General features: G+C 39.8%; 2 protein-coding genes across 12 annotated transcripts in view; one reads left to right on the top strand and one right to left on the bottom strand.

The window, feature by feature from the left end:
• The window catches only part of LOC127512647 (integrin alpha-L-like), a 343148-nt gene that overhangs the window by 22520 nt on the left and 305490 nt on the right, over nucleotides 1–15138 (top strand). The window lies entirely within an intron of this gene.
• Nucleotides 1–15138, bottom strand: part of LOC127512682 (uncharacterized) — a 124340-nt gene that overhangs the window by 102123 nt on the left and 7079 nt on the right. The gene's annotated exons all lie outside the window — the stretch shown is intronic.

The raw sequence follows: 15138 nt of genomic DNA, 5'->3' as shown, positions 1-15138 counted from the left end.
AAATGACGTCTGAGATCTTCAAAAGAGCAAAAAGTATTATCAAAATATAAATATTTTAGTTAAGTCAAGTCAAGTCAAGTCACCTTTATTTATATAGCGCTTTTTACAATGCAGATTGTGTCAAAGCAGCTTTACAGTGATAAATGGTATATAATTTTGGCTGCACAGCAGCTCTTAAAGAAAATGCTGTCAATGTAGGCAGATGCAAAGCACTGTTGAATATCAAATGTCAAATGTCAAGTGTCCCCAACTAAGCAAGCCAAAGGCGACAGCGGCAAGGAACCCAAACTCCAGCAGGTGACATCAGGTGGCAAACAGGTGGCAAATAGGTGTTAAAATGGAGAAAAAAACCTTGGGAGAAACCAGGCTTAGTCGGGGGGGCAGTTCTCCTCTGGCAAACAGTGCTTTGTTACGATTCGGGTAGCTATCATAAGCCCGATAGGATCGCAACATTCAAAGTATTTATTCCAGTTCAATCCAGTTCAATCCATCGTATTCATCACGCCGGTATGGATGGTTTGTTGAGGAACTGTGCCACTGGCTGTCGTGTCGATGAGGCCTTCACAATGGATGATCTAGTTGACTCAATCTCTGCTGACACTTCAGGGGTGCGTTGTGGTCGTGTCAAGGCGTAGGTCCTCAATCTCACCTGGATACGGCCTGGATACGGTTGACTACGGTAAACCTTGGGATAAACAGAAAGACTAATATTAGCGTAGATGCCATTCTTCTTCTGATGTAATGAGTACATCTGGTGTTATAGGAAGTGTTCCCGGTTCCGGCTGACCTAATTTATGCAGCCTAATAATCCTTAAACGGATTTGAAAAAATAAATTTATAATGTGTTATGTGTATGCCAGGTTAAAGAGATGCGTTTTTAGTCTAGATTTAAACTGACAGAGTGTGTCTGCTTCCCGAACAATGCTAGGAAGATTGTTCCAGAGTTTAGGTGCCAAATAGGAGAAGGATCTACCACCTGCAGTTGATTTTGATATTCTAGGTATTATCAGCTGGCCTGAATTCTGAGATCGCAATAGACGTGAAGGACTATAATGCTTGCTCAGGTACTGGGGAGCTAAACCATTTAGTGCTTTGTAAGTAATTAGCAAGATTTTAAAAAAGGCGTCTAATCCCCTTCTCCTCCCAAACACAAAAGGCAGAGTCTACATAAGATGGTGGGAATAAACAATTAGATACAATAGGTCCTAAAATGGAAGCTAACTGTAAACCAAAATGTTTTCTGAATTGGGCCCAAATTTTTAGAGTGTGAATTAGTGCAGGATTAGAGGAGTAGATGTAATTTCTCCCCACCAGGGGGAGTGAGGAGCAAATTAAGGAGCTAAGTTTGAATTTCGTACACGAATGTTCCCCCTGCACCCACAAAGGGGTATTTTGAGGATCTACACTAGATAACCAATAGATCATCTTCTGAATGTTACTCGCCCAATAGTAAAATAAAAAGTTGGCTAATGCCATCCCTTGACATTTTAATCTCTGTAAAAAAAAATTTCCTAATGCGAGGGGTCTTATTCGCTCACAAAAAGGAAGTAACTAGACTATCCAGCTTAGTAAAAAAATTCTTTCTAATAAAAATAGGTATATTTGAAAATAAATACAGAGAACAGACATTTTAATTAGGTTCGTACGACCTGCTAAAGATAGGGGCAGAGAGGACCATTTCACAAAGTCTTTTTTACATTGATCCAGAAGTGGGCAAAAATTGGCCTTGAACAATTTGTTAAATGATCTGGTAACTTGTATACCCAAGTATTTGAAACCCTCATGTACTACTCTGAAGGGAATAAAGGAGTAGTCCCTACAGGTCAAAGTGATCGGAAAATACTTGCTTTTACTCATATTAAGCTTACAGCCAGAGAAATTGCCAAATTCCTGTAATAGTGAAATAATTTGTGGTATTCAGGAGGCTGGGCTTGACACATATAGCAAAACATTGTCCGCATATAATGAAATTTTATGCTCTGTACCATGTCGTGTAATACCTTTAAAGTTAGAAGACTGATGAAGCGCAACAGCCAAAGGTTCAATTGATATAGTGAATAACAAGGGAGAGAGAGGACATCCCTGCCTGGTGCCTCAGTGTAAAGAGTAAACATTGTTTGTGCACACTGAAGCTAACGGAAAAACATATAACAATCTTATCCATGAGATTAAGTCTGCAGGAAAGCCAAACTGTCTAAGAGTAAAAAAGGTATTCCCACTTAACTCTATCGAACGCCTTCTCAGCGTCAAGAGAGATTACTGCTTCATTTTCGCCTAGGGGAGAATTTGTATATATTACATTATATAGGCGTTGTAAATTGTTGTAAGGGTTGCGGCCTTGAATAAATCCTGTTTGATCATTTGAAATTATAGTAGGAAGAATGGGTTCTAGGCGCAACGCAAGGATTTTGGATAAAATTTTGAAATCTACATTCAAGAGCGAAATTGGCCTGTATGATTCGCAATGAATGGGATCTTTGCCTTCCTTTAGGAGAAGGGAAATTGAGGCCTGCATAAGTGTTACAGGAAGAATTCCTGTATTGAAGGACTCATTATAAACTGCCATAAGAAGTGGACCGAGCAAGGTTACAAACTTCTTATAAAGGTTACAAAGGTTACAAACTTCTCTATTGGGAAGCCGTCAGGCCCTGGAGCTTTACTGCTTTGCATTGCTGCAATTGCCTCTGCAACCTCTGCCTCAGCTACAGGTCTGCCCAGATCAGAGTTAAGGTCAGGATTTATAGTTGGTAAATCTATTTTCTTAAAAAAGGAATCTAAAATTGCAGTATCATTAGGATACTCTGAAGTATATAGAGTATAATAAAAATTAACAAAATTGTCATTTATATCCTGTGGAGTATATGCCATAGATCCAGATGGGGACTTAATTTGGGTTATCATTTTTTAATTATTTAATTGACGAGATTGGAAAGCTAATAATTTACTGGCTTTGTCTCCAAATTAATAAAATGTGTGCCGGGTTTTCAATAGTCTCTTTTCTTCACACGAAGTTGACAGCAAATTATATTCGGACTGAAGACTTATTCTTTCTTTGTATAAGCGGGGACAAGGAGAGATAGCATACTGTTCATCCAGCTTGTTGATAGCTTCTGAAATATCCCTGAGCTTAGAGAGTTCTTGCTTTTCAGCATAAGAGGAGAAATAAATTATTTTGCCCCAAAGGTATGCTTTTAATGCCTCCCATAGTATAGATTTTGATATATCATGGGTATCATTCAGCTCCAAATAAAACTTTATCTCTTTGCTTAAATAACAATGAATTCTTTGTCTGCCAAAAGCAAAGGGTTTAGTCTCCAGGGCTTAAAGGAAGAATACTGAGTTGGTAAGCTAAGCACAAATGAGGAAGGAACATGATCAGATATAACAATGCTATGATACATACTGGATGAGACCGAAGGCAAAAGATTCTTATCGATTAAGAAAAAAAATCAATGCGGCTGTAAGAGTGATGAACAGGAGAAAAAAGGAAAAAGTTTTGGATGAGGGAAAAAGAAATCTCCAGGGATCTAATAGTCCATATTGATCACAGAAATTAGCAGCCTTAGAGGGCTGTATAACTTTAGAAGAGGATCTATCCAGGGATGTGTTCAGAACACAGTTAAAGTCCCCACCTATAATTAACGCATAATCATCGATTAGAGGAATAGATGTGAAAACTTTACGGAAAAAGTTACTGTCATCAAAATTTGGGACATAAATTTTAACAAAAATAACTTGTTTGTCGAGCAGGCGGCCTGCAACAATAATATAGCGACCAGAGGAGTCGCTAATGACCTTTTCGCTAATGAAAGAAATGTTGTTCCTAATAAGAATAGCTGTACCTCTGCCTTTAGCATTAAAGCTTGAATGAAATACCTGTCCTCCCCAATTAAACTGTTGTTCATTAACAGAAAAAAAACCCGACATTTTTAACGTGAACTAAAGAGCACTCAGTTTAAACACAAATTAGTCTCTTCAGTTCTCAGTCCACTCGAAACAATGTTAGTGTTGTATAGAACTAGAGACACATTTTGACGTGCTGTTCATTCAAACTAATTCACTGAAGGGGGGACAATTCCCCTCACAAATTCCAAGGCCTTTTGCGGACAGTCAAAAAAATGTCTCACTCCGTCATGATTGATCCTTAGACGTGCAGGGAAAAGCAATTCGAATTCAGTACCCGCTCCTCTGAGTTGAGCTCTGACCTGGTTAAAAGCTGCTCTCCTCTTTGCAACCTCGGCGCTGACATCCGGGTAAAAGTGTATACGCGATCCTTTGTATAACACCTGTCCCTTTTCCCGTGCCAGGCGGAGAATCAATTCCCTCATCTGGTAGTGATGCATTCGCATGATGAACGGTCTGGGGGCTTGATTTGGCTTCGGCAGAGGTGCTAGGGAGCGGTGAGCCCTGTCCACCTCCGGCTTCCTGGTAAAACTTTTTTTCTTCACCGAATACCTCGAGTAACAGTGCTTCAATAAATGCAGAAGGATGATCCTCCTGGATCGATTTTCCAAATCCTCGAGTTTGGCCCTCATTTTTTTGTTATCTTTCAACAGCGCTGAGCACGTAGACTCCAAAGAAGTAACACGACCATCTACGTCAGTAAGGGATTCCTCCACATCTTTCAGCTTCTGTTCTTGCTCTAATAACGAGGTTTTCACTGCAGAGATAGATGATTTAAGCTCTGCAAGTATCTCATCTCATCTCATCTCAAGCGCCGATACCTCAGATCTAATACCACCAAGGAGTTCTCTGATATCCTCCTGGCCTGCGACGGCCCTGTCCACACACTGCGTATCGCCAACATCCTCGGTAATGTCAGCCGTTTTTTCCGGATTATTTCTCGGCATGTTGTTCTGCTAAAGCTCGGTACCATTATTTTCAAACTGTGTCGTCCAATAAATGATAAACAAATCGTTAACAATAATGTGTGGAGCAGAAAACTTCTGGACTTCTCACGCCGCCATCTTACCAGAAGCCCCGACTTATACACTTTTTAATGTCACATTTTGTATTATTCACATTGTTTTATTTTTGTAATATGGATTAATTTCTCATACTATTTGAGTAGGCACTGACTCCCTTACCTCCTTAAAACAACCATACAACAAATTATTCTGGGGTCCATGAAAGTTTTGTGAAAATTATTAAAAGAGCTGGCACTGGATGGCAACTATTAAAAAACAACAACAAAAAACACTGGCAGGGAAAGATTTCAAGTACAGTTTAAAGGTATATTTCATGTATAAAAAATAATACCTAAATAGGGACATACAGTATCTCACAGAAGTGAGTACACCCCTCACATTTTTGTAGATATTTTATTATATCTTTTCATGTGATAACACTGAAGAAATAACACTTTGCTACAATGTAACGTAGTGAGTGTACAGCTTGTATAACAGTGTACATTTGCTATCGCCTCAAAATAATTCAACACACAGCCATTAATGTTTAAACCGCTGGCCACAAAAGTGAGTACACCCCTAAGTGAAAATGTCCAAATTGGGCCTAAAGTGTCAATATTTTGTGTATATTTTAGTATACTTGCAGTATAAAACTACTAAACTAGAAGTTTACTGAGTATATTTCAAAATGTACTTTCATAAACTAAAAAATGTGCTACAAGTGTTTAACCAATAAACTATCAGTATACCTAAGTTCACTTCTAGTATAGTTGCAGTACAAACTAAAAACATAGATGTAAACTAGTTGTGTACTCAAGTTTACAACTGTTACATTTAAAGGGGTCATGAATTGAGAAATCAACTTTTCCCTGAGCTTTTGATATACAAGAGGTCATCGTACTATAAGAATATCCTGTAAGTTTCAGAACTGAAAACTTCCTTGTTAGTCCAGTAAAAGCTTTTATTGACACCAGGCCCAGCGTGTTAGTGAGATGAGGAGGAGAGGAGAGCGATCGCGTAGAGGGTAAATGTAGAGGGGATAGAGATTTTTCCGTGGCAGCCCCTAGACTATGGAATGAGCTCCCGCTGTCCTTAAAAACATCTCCTACTCTAGGGTCATTTCAGAGGGTGTTAAAAACATATTTATTTTTCTTAGATTTTAATAATGTGTTGTAAACTATGTATTTTTGGTTGTATGTATTTGCTTATTTTTGCTATTTTCATGTACAGCACTTTGGTACCCATTGTGGTTTTTGAAAGTGCTCTAGAAATAAAGTTGAGTTGATACAGGACAAAAATAACATTACATTTCAGAGGATCCTAATGCTAGGAATATGGTTAATTATTTTCAACATTGTGAATGTCTCAGTTGAGTTTTATTTATTTGCTATTGTGATTTTACTCTGGGTTCTTTGGTAAATCAATCGCATTTTGGCGCAGGCTTTGCAAACAGACTTTTACAATATGGACTCGACAGTAATGCTACAACATGTAAGTAACTACGTTGTTTCTCTTAGTAGGATGAAAATAATCGGTTATTTAAACGGTGATTAAATTATATAAAGAAAGTAATCAAAGAACGCTCCCTTTACAATCTCTGGAACTGTCAGTCAAATAGCACAAATTTATCAGTGACTGAGTTCTGGACACGCGCCAAAACTCCCGTTTTATTCAACGAATTTCTTAGTTACAATGCATTTGCACTGTTAGTTACGATGAAAGCATTCGTTAGTGTGCAGAAATTGAGTTGCAATGACGAGATCACTGCTTTCATGCTCAACAACATGTCTGTGATTGGCTGTTCATCACTGCAGCCTTTCATGCCACTATCCAAATATAATCCCATAGATCTAAATGTAATGCAACACTTTTCACGATTAGTTAAGCTTGAGAGCTGTAATAGTAAAAATGTGCTAAAAGCTTTTGAGAGAGTAATACTTAGCTATTTCAAATGGAAAGCCAATCACAGCAGTGGGCGTTTACACTGAAGTCTCACAGCAGACACGCCCCTTAAAACCGCGTAAACATAAAATCATATTTACACCAATCAGGCATAACATTATGACCACCTTCCTAATATTGTGTTGGTCCCTGAAGGTGTGCTGTGGTATCTGGCACCAAGATGTTAGTAGCAGATCCTTTAAGTCCTGTAAGTTTTGAGATGGGGCCTCCATGGATCGGACTTGTTTGTTCAGCACATCCCACAGATGCTCGATTGGATTGAGATCTGGGAAATTTGGAGGCCAAGTCAACACCTTGTTGTTGTGCTCCTCAAACCATTCCTGAACCATTTTTGCTTTGTGGCAGGGTGCATTATCCTGCTGAAAGAGGCCACAGCCACCAGGGAATACCATTTCCATGAAAGGGTGTACATGGTCTGCAACAGTGCTTAGGTAGGTGGTACGTGTCAAAGCAACATCCACATGAATGGCAGGACCTAAGGTTTCCCAGCAGAACATTGCCCAAAGCATCACTCTGCCTCCGCCGGCTTGCCTTCTTCCCATAGTGCATCCTGGTGCCATGTGTTCCCCAAGTAAGCGATGCACACGCACCCGGCCATCCACGTGATGTAAAAGAAAATATGATTCATCAGACCAGGCCACCTTCTTCCATTGCTCCGTGGTCCAGTTCTGATTCATGTGCCCACTTTTTTTTTGACCCTTTCGGTGGTGGACAGGGGTCAGCATGGGCACCCTGACTGGTCTGCGGCTATCAAACTGCGATGCACTGTGTATTGTGACACCTTTCTATCAGAACCAGCATTAACTTCTTGAGCAATTTGAGCTACAGTAGCTCACCTGTTGGATCGGACCACACGGGACAGCCTTCGCTCCCCACGTGCATCAATGAGCCTTGGCCACCCATGACCCTGTCGCCGGTTCACCACTGTTCCTTCCTTGGACCGCTTTTGATAGATACTGACCACTGCAGACCAGGAACACCCTACAAGAGCTGCAGTTTTGGAGATGCTCTGACCCAGTTGTCACAATTTGGCCCTTGTCAAACTCAATTCAATTCAATTCACATTTATTTGTATAGCGCTTTTCACGATACATATCGTTTCAAAGCAGCTTTACAGAGAATGCATATCAACATTACAATTTGGAGACTGCAGTTAGCTAATAATGTAATAATTTAGGCGATTAACATACAATCACTGTTAGCAATTTAATTGGAGGTAGAAGCAAAGAGCTCCTGGAAAAATGAATTACATATTAACAATAATTAGGATTTATAGAATGTGAATGTGCGTGTTGATCCAGATGTTGCATCTTCTGAAGTCATCACAGGAGTTGACGCCGTCTATTCCAAAGTTTTAGTCATCTGAGGTCTTCTTAAGAGGCTGGATCCAAACTGAAACTGATGTACTCTCTAGTCACCTCGGGACGGGCGTCCCGAGGTAAAACAGAAAAGCAAATGGAGAATAATTAGCATAGCTGCTGTTCATAACATTAAGCAAAGATAGTCATGTGCAATTGATCTGATATGAGATGGATTATGTGAATGCTTGGCTGAAGAGATGTGTCTTTAATCTAGATTTAAACTGGGTGAGCGAGTCTGAGCCCCAAACATTATCAGGAAAGCTATTCCAGAGTTTAGGAGCCAAATGTGAAAACGCTCTCCCTCCTTTAGAGGACTTAGCTATCCTAGGTACAACCAGAAGTCCAGAGTTTTGTGATCTTAAAGACCGTGAAGGATTGTAGGGCGATAAAAGATCGGTTAAGTACACAGGAGCTAAACCATTTAGAGCCTTATAGGTCATTAGCAGTACTTTATAATCGATACGCTATATCGAAACTCGCTCAAATCCTTACGCTTGCCCATTTTTCCTGCTTCTAACACATCAACTTTGAGGACAAAATGTTCACTTACTGCCTAATATATCCCACCCACTAACAGGTGATGAAGAGATAATCAGTGTTATTCACTTCACCATTTAGTGGTCATAATGTTATGCCTGATCGGTGTATAGTTTACTATTTATATATTATTTTTGCACTTTTAAGTATACTTCTATGTTCCTATTTTGGTATTAATTTTTTATACTTGAAATATAGCTTTAACTGTACTTGAACTCTTTCCATTTTCAAAAACATCTTATTCTACAGTAGCTCCATGCATCCTTTTTTATCACCACTGAATGTGGGTAAGTTTCATTAAAAAAAACATTAAAAAAAAAAGAAAAAAAAAAAGCTGTGAAAAATGCATTTTTGTCAAAGACTATGTCTGAATCAGATTAAGAATGATGATCAAAACACGGATAAAGTAGATGGAGTAGATTGCATCCATCAACACCACCAAGGCTTCGCAGTCGTTTCCTCTTCATGGGTTTGACATTTCATTTGGTAACGTTAGACAGTTTTGATTGATATGCTGTTTAATGTTTGATGATCACGTAGTGTTACATCTGCGTAAGCAATCTTCTGTCACTTGTTTTTGCTGCTCCTTCACCTGTGTTTTGATCCAGAGATTCTGTACTCTTTCAGAAGATGCGTAATTGCGCCCCCTACCATATAATAGTGAAAACATGTATAGCCCTAAAATTCAGTGGAGGGGAAAGAGTAAATTAGATTTGAAGTAATTTCCTACAGTATATACAGTACCAGTGGACTAGCAAAAAATTCACATACTCAGAATTAGGAACAGGTTTTAGGTTTTGTTTTTTTAAATCAATATTTTCAAGTTTATAAGACAGTATGTAAAACAATGTTTAAAAAAAAGTATTTAATAGGCTACTCGATCAAAAGCTTAAACACAACTACAATCCAAGTATACTTAGAATACTTTATTATACTTTCAAGTATATCCTGATCAAAAGATTGAGTACAAGTATAGGCTAAATATACTGACCTTTCGTCAGTACAAGTCAAGTATACTTAAGTGCAATTTTAAGTTTATTTCTGAGAAGTACATAAAAAGTGGACTGAAAGAATACTTTCTTTTTTTAGAAGTATACTAATAGCACACTTGAATAAACTTCTTTTTCGTAAGGGATGGCAAATGCTAACCAAGTATTTGAAGGTTGAGCATGCAAGCTCATTGGCTACTGATACAGTAGGAATCAGCTGTGCCCTATAGAGAATGATTGGCAAGACAAAACACGTCCAGAGGATAAACTTTTACTCTATGATGGTCAAACTTAGCAGTTAATCCGCAAATCACATACGTGCCGAACCGTGGGGCCTGGTCCGTACGGATCACGGATCAACTGGGATCTGTTGAAACCTTAATAATTAATGAACACACTTATCATCATGATTGCTATCTTGCCAGAGATGGAGAAAAATCCTACTCTAGTAAGTATATGGGTCCCTGTCCCCAAAAATGTTGGTACTCAAAAGCGCTTCCCTCTGCGTTTTATGGTGCGCATCATTTATTTTTACCACGCGTGCACACCTGCGCACAAGTTATGTGCACCCCTGTCTATGAAGTACCAGGGTCATATCATAAATGTGTTTTTACTGTCTAATGGGGGGCATACACTGTACGAGTTCGAACACTCGGGAGGTCGTGAGCCACTGCACACATTACGAGTCAGTTAACCTGATAATTGGCAGCAATCGCATGAGCTTTCACACTAAACATGGAGATTGGAACTTTCAATGTTGCTGATATAGCTTCGGATAGAAAAAAGAAAAAAAAAAGACGAGTGTGCAAATGATTTGGTAAAAAGCAGAGAACAACTCAGCCGTTCCTTTCTATACCTTTCAACAAAAACAACTAGAGTGTATTTGTGTGTGTCAGTGTATGTGCACACTGTAGGGTTGCGGCCACTGGGCTATAATAATATTCATAGATCTAGCCTATGTGACGTGGTTGTTTATGATTTGGCAATAGGGGATAGCCTATACACTGGTCAAAATCGGGCAGACTTCCTGAATTTTTTAAGCATGTTTGAAAGTGATCAGGAGACCGGGAGGTGCTCGGCTTGGCTCGTAATTCCTCTCACACAATGTGAGCCGTGACCATACAAGCATCAATGATTTCCACGTAATTTCTCCCGAGAGAAAAAAATCACCTGCAAGCTCGTACAACAGCAAAAATAGCATTGTGTGCGCCCAGTTTAATGTTTTTTTTTTAGTCACATTTTAGTCATTTTACATATGGCCCTCTTTTATGATTGGTTAGTGTCATTGCATGTGACATGAGGACATGAGGTTGTATGTTTGCAGTTGTGTCCAATATAGTTTCTGTCTTAGTTTCAACATAATCCTGTAAGTTCTCTTTAATTCTAATGCTAATTTTGATATCATTAAGTGTTGTGTTGAGAAGTATACAATACTTGATGTTCAATTCATAGTAATTGCTTACTATAATACATGTAATTTGGAACTACACCACTAGGGGGCTCTAGTGAGAAATTGTGTTGAGTAATGCGGAGAACAAAAATAAAAAGTTGAAGTGTTAGTGGTACACTGCATGGAGTGTGTTCTGTTGAAAAGGTTGAAAACACCACAAATTGACGACGAGGATGACCGCTTCAGTGCCGAGCCCACACCCATTTCTTTCTGTCAGTGGGGAGCCACCGATTCCATTTGAAATGTGGCAGAAAATCTTTCATAATTAAATGATAGTTATCCAGGCAACCAGAGATGCATGGCCAGAGACACGCAGAAGAGCAGTCCTGCTGCATTGCTTGGGGATGGAAGGCCAGTGCCTATTTTATACTCTATACTCAAGGTACTACTTTTGATGAAGCAATGTCTGCACTTCAGAAACACTTTGTGCCTAAAGTTAACATAGTAGCGTGTCGACATACATTCAGCAAAGCGCAAAGAGCAAAGTGCGGATGAGACTATTACGCAATACGTTGCTGCTTTAAGAGCGTTAGCAGCCCCATGTGCGTTCGGTCAAATGGAGAGTGAAATGCTCCGTGATCAGTTAATCGCAAATGCGTCGTTGACTGCAGTAAAGGACAAATTACTATTGGAGGAGGACCTGACTTTAGAGAAAGCAATTATAAATCGCATGTCAAGTGGAAGTTGCAGTTAAAAATTTGTCATTATTCTGCAATTCCACTGCTACTGCCATGAAGTCGGTACAAGCCATTAGGTGTGAATACTAAGTACGGCAGAGGGGGAAAGGGCGTGCAGTCAACTAAGCAGTCCCAGCCTGCTCAAAGACGATCGGAGGATCGAAAAAACAGCGACTAGCCAGCAACGTCGACAATGCTCCAGATGTGGATCGGACAAACATCTGGCAAATGATAAAAACTGCCCTGCTGCTAAAGTAACATGTAGACACTGTGGAAAACAGGGTCATTTTGCTGTGAGTGTGTAAAGCAGCGGTGAGTGAAGTAGTGAAGTAAGAGAGGTGGTAGTTCCAGATGTGACTGTGCTCTGTGTGGATAACATTAAACAATCTGCTTCAACCAATGATAAGATCACCTGTAAAGTGAATATTGAAGCACCAGGAGTTAATAAACATATGTTACAACTGATTATATTTACGGGCACATCAGTTTCCATACTTCCAGATGCTGTGTGTAGGAAACAATTTTCATAATGCACATTGACCCTAGCCCAAAATCAAACTTGTCACTTATGCAAAAGAGAACCTACCAGTTGTTGGCTGCTTATCAGCATTAGTGGTTGTATCTGCAAATGACAACGTAGTCCCCGCTACTTTTTATGTAGTGACTGCGTGGTCTCCCTCACTAGGGTTAGATTTGATTAGACTGCTGAACCTGGACACTGTAAGTGGAAAAGTAAAGCACATAGACAATGAATGTGAAATCTCACCTGCACCTTCTCAGACAACAGAACATTCCACAAGTCCTGTGTACACAGTGTCACCTGTATCTGCTACTCACCTCGGATGTGTGAAAGGATTCGTCCACAAAGTTCAAGTTAATTCAACAGTGACACCAGCATGTCATAAATTGAGACGCTTACCTTGCCTTCAAAAAAATGATGCTCCTAAGGGAGCTGGACGGTGTATAGAATTACTTAGACAACATTATAGTGTATGGTAATTCTCAGGAGGCCCATGGTAAGAGCCTCCAAGCTGTTTATCAAAGGCTAGAGGAGGCTGGCTTGCAGATTAACTTTGACAAAAGCTCCGTCAACCAAGCAAGCATTCCGTTCCTGGGCCATATAATTTCTAAAGAAGGACTACGTCCAAGCCCAGACCACCTGACTGCCATTGCGGCACCTCGACCTACAGACATGGTAGCTTCACGTTCTTTCCTAGGACTCACTTCGTGGATCAACAAATAACTTCCAAACTACACTACTGTGGTTGTCATCTGAGAATTTGCCTCCGCTGAGGCAAAATGCTCTGAGCTGATGCACAAACACCACTACCGTGGAGTAAAGAGACTGTCAATAGCTTTGATACGCTTAAGAGAATGCTGCTGGAGAGCCCTGTTCTTGCTATTTATGATCCTTCCCTACCCACATTCATTACTAGAGACACCTCAGATTATGGCCTTGGCACTGTTCTGACACAGCTACATCCTGATGGTGTTGAATGGGTGATAGCTTTTGCATCCAGGACTTTATCAAAGTCTGAGCGGAAATACTCTACTGTGGAGAAGGAGGCACTTGCGTGTGTTTGGGCAGTTGAAAAGTGGAGAATGTATGTGTGAAGACATCGTTTCACTTTAAGAACTGATCATCAGGCCCTTACCACTCTTCTCTCCACAAAAGGCATGAATAGAGCAGGCATGAGGGTAGCTCGTTGGTCTGCTAGGCTCCTGTGCTTCCAGTATGATGTTTAGTACCGTCCAGGTAGTAAAAACTGTGTGGTGGATTGTCTCTCACGTATGCAGTTGAGCCATAAAGTCACTACTGTATCGATTAAACAGGATTTGATTTCTGAAATCGCAGAAATTCAGCCGTTTCTGACTGTGTTACCACTAGTGGACTTTAAAGCTGAATGCGAGGACTGTCCAGGGCTGTCACAGTTACACCAGACAATTCAGTCAGGTTGGCCTAATCTAAAAAAGATAAATCGGCCAAAACGTTCACAGCTCCAATGCAACTTTGGAGTTCCCGAAAGGCCCATTTCAGCATGTTGCTAGTGACATAGTAGGACCTTTCAAGAAACTAGCTACTGACTGTAAGTTTGCAATAACACTGACTATTTTAGCAAACGGCCAGAAGTTGGTTTTGCTTCATCAGTAACAACAGAGACTGTTCTGAAATTTCTGACCATGATCTTTGCTTGAGAAGGAAACCCCTGCACCATCATGACAGACAATGGACTGCAGTTCACTTCGTCTGAATTTGCTGATTTCGTGAAAACACAGGGAATAAAGCACATTAAAGGGTTAGTTCACACAAACATGAAAATAATGTCATTTATTACTCACCCTCATGTCATTCTACACCTGTAAGACTTGTTCATCTTCGGAACACAAATTAAGATATTTTTGATGAAATCCGATGGCTCAGTGAGGCCACTATTGAGAGCAAAGCCACCAAACCTATCAAGATCCATAAAGGTACTAAAAACATATTTAAAACAGTTCATGTGAGTTCAGTGGTTCTACCTTAATATTATACAGGGACGAGAATACTTTTTGTGCACCAAAAAAATAAAATAAATAAATAATGACTTTTCAACAATATCTCATGATGGCTGATTTCAAAACACTGCTTCTGAGCTTTACGAATCTTTTGTCTCAAATCAGTGATTCGGATCTCCTATCAAACGGCTAAACTGCTGAAAAAAGTTATTTTGGGGTTTTTTGGCACACAAAAAGTATTCTCATCCCTTTATTTTATTAAGGTAGAATCACTGTACTCACCTGAACTGTTTTAAATATGTTTTTAGTACCTTTATGGACCTTGAGAGGTTCAATGGCTTTGCTCTTAATAGAGGCCTCACTGAGCCATCGGATTTCATCAAAAATATCTTAATTTGTGTTCCGAAGGTGAACAAAGGTCTTAAGGGTGTAGAACAACATTAGGGTGAGTAATTCATGACAGAATTTTAATTTTTGGGTGAACTAACCCTTTAAGACAAGTGTTTATCACCCTCAGGCTAACAGGACCATTGAACGGTTCAACAGGGTGCTTAAAGAATGTCTTCAGGCAGCTGAGATGGCTCGTAAGCCCTGGAAATCTGCAGTCCTAACCATGTTGAAGAGCTATCGAGCAACACCCCATGCTACAATGGATGAGACCCCTTTTCTGCTCTTGAGGGGCCGACCTATGAGAACAAAGTTAAATGTTCTTCTGCCTGAGGATATCCCTGATCAATTCACTCAGGTCAGAGCATGTGT

Source organism: Ctenopharyngodon idella, chromosome 5 (assembly GCF_019924925.1).
Source record: "Ctenopharyngodon idella isolate HZGC_01 chromosome 5, HZGC01, whole genome shotgun sequence".
Classification (NCBI taxonomy): domain Eukaryota; kingdom Metazoa; phylum Chordata; class Actinopteri; order Cypriniformes; family Xenocyprididae; genus Ctenopharyngodon; species Ctenopharyngodon idella.
The sequence above is the reverse complement of the archived record's forward strand: the minus strand, read 5'-3'. Positions and strand labels throughout refer to the sequence as shown.